Here is a 6000-nt window from a genome sequence, read left to right as displayed (position 1 = left end):
GCTCACCCAGCCGCAACATCAGTATGCAGGATGGGTGCTGTGTTATACACTTTTACCATGAGTGGGTCCTGTCATTGTTCCCAACTCGCAGTAATAATGCGCGTCAGCTAATTAAATAAAATGTTGTGGATGTCTCTTGGTTTTGTTGGATGCGACGATGGCACATCCTTATATACAAAAAGGGTGGAGGCTTAGTTCAGAGACCTGAGCTTCCCCTGTGACCACAACTAATTAAATGAGTCAACAGTGAAGTGTCAAAGTATTTTTTGTGTGTGGTATTTTAGGGGCTTGTTGTGCAATTTTGGCTCTGGATCGATAAGTCAGGACAGGGCTTTAAAAACACAGTTCTCCTATGGAGGCTTATGTTATGGAGCAAGCCGGTGATTTACCTTTCAGACTTGCTGGCTGCTCACAGCTCAGTCCGGCTTTAGCCTCCTCCTCTGTTTTCAACAGCTTAGTCCCGTGAAACAGCATCACAGATTTGCAACAGCAAGTTTACATGTCATTGTAGTTAGTCATCTGTGATGATCTGGATGAAAAATGAATCATCATCATCTGCCTCTTACTGTGGAATTTTTTACTCTACGGGGAACATTTTAGCTCTGCAGTTATTATTATTATTATTATTATTATTATTTTTAGAAAATAATTTGCAAATGAAGAGTAATTATTGTGGGTTAAAAATGTGTTGTCTTAAACACTGTGGGCAAAAAATCACAGATTTTAGTTTAAATCTTCTTCTGTATCTTCTGAAAATCATTTGAAAAACTGAAAATTCTGTCATCATCTACTCCTCTTTATGTCACTCAAATATTGCATTTTTTACCACAAGGGAGCAGTAAGGATTACTCAAAAATGACATGTTAAAATTAAAATAACTTTAAGTAATTAATAAAAAGTAATTAAATATGAATAAAACTGTATTTTAAATACATTTATGTCTGTTTGTCAAACGTTTGTTTTGATAGGCCAGGAATCATAAGACTAATCAATTATTTTTACTCTGCTGATAGTATTTGTAACAGTAAGAAGTAAACATTGAAATGTGCCGTTAGTTTTGTGGGGGGAAAAAAAATCCATTTCTATTGAGGTAATGTCAGGATTATGGACCCTGTTTTGCCCGTTTCTGTTTCAGTGGTCCCTTATATGGTCATGTTCCTGTTCTCGTTGTCTCATTATTAGTTGATCCCTGCACCTGTCTGTTCCTCGTTAAGATTAGTATAAATGTTGTAGTCTGACTCATGTTTCCTTGTCGGGTCTTGAAATCCATTCTTGTGTTCCGTGTCTCCTGTTGGATTATTAAAGACCCTCGTTTTGGTTCCCTTGCTCCAGCGCCGACGCATCGTGGACAGAAGACCCGACCAAAAACCGTATACCTCCCGTGTGTCTATCCTCCGTTTTTGTTTCCATTTTTTTTTTTTCCCTCAGTGTTTAATTTTCCGTTGTGCATTTTCCAGGGATCCCCTCTCCCATCTGGAGTACCTCCACCGTCCTGCTGGAGCTGTTCCTGGTCCTCAACTGCTCTAACCAGCCTAGGCCTGGCAGTGCCTGATGTGTGGGATATCTAGATACCTAAAAGGTGTTACGTAATAATAACATCCCCGTGCAGTGAGCACTGGATCATCCAAGATGGCGGACAAAGGAAAGAGTGAGGTCCCTTGAGCAAATTTTGACACCTTTGTGGAGAGGAACGCGATCCCTGTTCACCGTCTTGTACCAAGGCTGATCTCACCAGTGCCACTCCGGACCCAGTGCCCCATCCCGACCATCTCCCCACTGCATTTAGCGCATGCTCAAGCACACTGCTGATGGAGTGCTGGATGCCTGCCACACGACCGATGAGCCATCACAGCACTGAGAGCTGAGGATCTATCGCCGTGGATGCCAGCCAGAGCTGCTGTTGACGTTAGTCAAGGTCTTTTTTTTGAGCCAGCAACACAATGCCCGCCACAAGGAAAGAAAGTTGTGGACAGTGTGAGCATGGAGAGCACGAGCCTCCATGCCCCAATGCCCTGTGGCTGAGGGTGAGCGTGTATGGCCATGGCGACTATGCCACACCGGAGAGGGCTTCCCGTTCCTAAGCTATGTTCTGGCCTGCGGGAAAGCCCCGGAGGCTCACAAAATGCCCGCCCTCCCACTCACTCCTGCTTCCTCCTCCGCTGTCCCTCCTGCTACACCCTCAGCCGACCATCTATGCTGTGCGAGCTCTGCAGGACTTCCATCCTGCGGTCGCAGTGGGTCGGCAGTAATCCCTTGGACCGCGCTCTTGGGCGCTGGGCTCCACGTTGGCCCATTGACTGTTTTTGCCCCTGTTTCAGTGTTCCCTTATTTTGGTCATTCCCTTGGTCTCGTTGTCTCATTATTAGTTGATTCCCCGCACATGTCGGCCACCTCGTTAAGATTAGTATAATAATGTAGTTGCGCCTCAATGTTGCCTTGTCGGGTCTTGAACGTCATCCTCCTGTGTTCAGTGTCTCCTGTTGGATTATTAAAGACTCATTTTGTGAAATCTCCATGTTTCCTCGTTCCCTTGCTCTCAGCATATCATGACAGGTACAGTATATACTGCTTACGTTTTTAAACTAGGCAAAAAAAGATACAATGTCAACTTAAAGTAAATATTTCTATTTCTGCTTCATAAAAATGACAGTATGGTGGCATTTTGAAAACACATATCTATTTATTATTACTCATGTCTAATCTTGCCTAAGGTGTCAAGGGAGCCTGGACTGCCATTGATGCCCCTTTAAAAAAGTAGCTTCGCCACATCCCAACTTTACACTGTGGAATATACACTTAATTGTTCTCTGTGATCTTGCATGGCCTCTGATACTTCATTGTCCTGTTAAATTTGCCTGAATGTTTGCCAATGTTAACATTCACCCCCCCCACACCCCATGCGTGCCTTGTAAATTCCCCATTAGGAAGAAACTTGCGGTGCTCTATGGTGTTACGCTGCTATTTCCATTCCACTGAAATGAGTGTATGTTCATCTCTTTTCTTTTTACCACTCATTATTTCCCTGCTCCCTTTTGTCTAATTAATAAATCACTGAATGAAGACAAGAGTAGAGCATCGAAGGTGTTTGAAGAAGCACGTGCTCTCTCTCATGGTTGATTTAGCCCTGCGTATAGTGATTAGAGACCCTGACAATAATTCTCATCTCCTCTTCCTCTCTCTTTCTCTCCCTGTCCCTCTGTACTGTCCCTCCCTCTTTTTCTCTCTCTCTCTCTCTTCCCACACATGCTCAGCTAGATAAACTCAGGGAGATGACCTGCCCCCAGATTTTACGCTAACTAGTTTGCATTGAACTCTTAACAAATTAGAGATGGGTTATCCATGGACAGCTTAATTGCAAGGAGGCATATGGTGTATTAACTCACTGATCAGATTAAATTATACATTTCCAAGCGCAGCAGATCCCGTTGTTCTTTTTCGCACTCCACAGCTGCCCTGCCCATACATCCTCTTACTCCTCTATTTTGGCTTGAGATTAGGTTCAGAAAATCTGTATGTAGGTGAATTATATGATTTACAACATGGGGGTGATAATTTAAGGGTCGTGAAGAACTATAGAGTATAACCTGGTTGCATGGATGTCTCTGTTGGCCAAAAAAAACAAGATTCCTATTATTACAGAAGAAACCTACAACTTTATGGCCGTGTGGCTGCGCAACTTCAAACATTATAGATGCTTCAGGCAAATTTACCAATCACTGATGGCACCACACTTGCGTTTTTTTTGTGCCAAACCTTTCTTATTCACTAACCACCTGCAGTCCAATATAACCAGATCAGATGCTAAATAATGTTGTATTTAATTGTGATTATGTTTGCAAACACAAATTGGTTGTCGTATCAACTTTAACCCCATAATAGATTGTTTCTATTCACTATTGCTATTTACTTGGACCTGGCAGTCCAACAAAAAAATCAAAGGACAGTCTAAGATGCCATCTAAGATATTGGCAAAGATATATTCCTAGGCAATTCTATTGTAATGAATGAATGACTTAATGAAAATAACAGAAACAGGGAGAGTGTTACTTTGGCAAATAAAATTAAACAATAATTTTTTGATTATGTAAGCATTCAATATTATGTGTTTTTCTTTTTTTTTTTATAAAAATAATAATTATGAGGGGGAAAAAAATTAAATATGATTTAAGTTCACATGTTGCTTTTTGTTTTGGAGTATTTTAATGATTTTTTTATAAATATAATTAACATAATTTCAAGCCGCAAGTGCCTACAAGAAGCATTAAGTTATATTTTGACAATGATAACAGTATATTATTATGACAATACAGATTTTTATTTCCCTCTATAAGAATGAACATAAGAAAGATGGGGAAATACAAATGTTTTTTGTTTTTTTTTGTTCGTATATATAGCTAAAGTGTGACGATTAGGTCCACAGAAAGAAATAAGTTGTCTCCCACTTGGTGTCCTGTGATGCTCTTATTTTTAAAGAGACTGGTTTGTTAACCTGAGATTATATGCAAATGATCTTTATTTTTCTAAATGAAAAAACATGTGTGAATGGGGTAAAATTGTATTACATTCGAACACCATTGCTTGGTGCACATCAAAACTCAGTGTTCTCTATTTCCCAGGCCTGCGGTTGTATTGCAAAAAACTGAGAGAACGTAGATTTGTTTTTCATACGGGTAAAACTGATAAACAAGCCCCAGTCTTGTCATTGTTTCGTTACACCATCAGGAGTCTCCATAGAATTAAAATTATAACTCGGTGTGTTTCACAATTTAATAAACACCGCTGTTCACAAATGGCTCCAAACATTACAGGTTAAACGTGTTTACCACAAAAAAAGCATGGCGATGTTGATGATTAAGCCTGTGGAACATAGAAAGCAGATAAAAAAGGCTACAGACAGCAAAGATCTTACCTGATGTTCTAGGTGTATTTAATTGTAAATGTGAGTGAAAGGGAGACGATGAGAGGTAAAGTCCAAAATCGGATGCTGCGAAAAGGTAATATCATTCACATCCGAGCAAACGTTCCTTAGTCGTCCTCCCTGTAGATCGTCTTTATTTCTGTCCCGATTCAGTAAATATCTCAATTGTCTTTGTTGCACTTGTGACCCAGTAGTTTCTGTTAACATGAGTCAATTTCGTTCAATCTGTTTCAAATAAACTTTCATGACAGTCTCTCGTGAGGGGACAGAACCATTCAGTCCGAAGACCCGTTTTCTCAGAACAGTTTGACCAAGTGATCCAGTTTTAGTTTTCTCTCTCTGTTGTCTTGGATTGTAATTTTTTTTTTTTAAATATTTTTTATATCTCTTGGACTACACTCCGTACATCTTTGTTGACTGTGTTAGAGAGCTGATTCTCTAAACAATAGCTGGACCAGCACTAGCAATGTATGTTTTTATTTATTGATTCCTTCAAAATAACAACTCACTACCCTCAGCTGATGATAATACTATTATATGAGTCTATTTGAAATACGTCAAAAAATAAAAATGAAGTGTTACAGAGTAACCTGAGTCAAAAGGGTGGGGGGGAGAGAACAATATCTGCCGAATTGCATAACTCCTTGGGAACTGTGATGAATTGTTTATGGTAATATAAATTATGATTACTACTGTACTGACAATAGTAGTGTTATTTATATATATAGTATATATATATATATATCTATCATATTTTTTTTTAATCATAATTAGATACCATGTGGATTTTTGTTATGTAAGGCCATGTGTCCACCAAAGAGTTTTGCTGACAGACTTGGCATTTTTTGAAAGTTGAAAAATTGTTTGCAAATTTGGTAAAATGCAGCACTCAGTATCACTTTTTACACGGCTATCAACTCACAGTGGAGAAACAACGACTGAACAACAATGGAAAAGCAGTAAATATTCCTGTTCTCCGAGTATCCTGTTCTCTACTAGATGACATCTATGGACTACAACAGTAGGTAGTGATATGAAAAATAAATCGCTGGAGCAAAATTTCTTTCACTGTGGATCTAGCT

Source organism: Cyprinus carpio, chromosome B7, assembly GCF_018340385.1.
Source record: "Cyprinus carpio isolate SPL01 chromosome B7, ASM1834038v1, whole genome shotgun sequence".
NCBI classification, from domain to species: domain Eukaryota; kingdom Metazoa; phylum Chordata; class Actinopteri; order Cypriniformes; family Cyprinidae; genus Cyprinus; species Cyprinus carpio.
Note: the sequence above shows the minus strand (reverse complement) of the source record.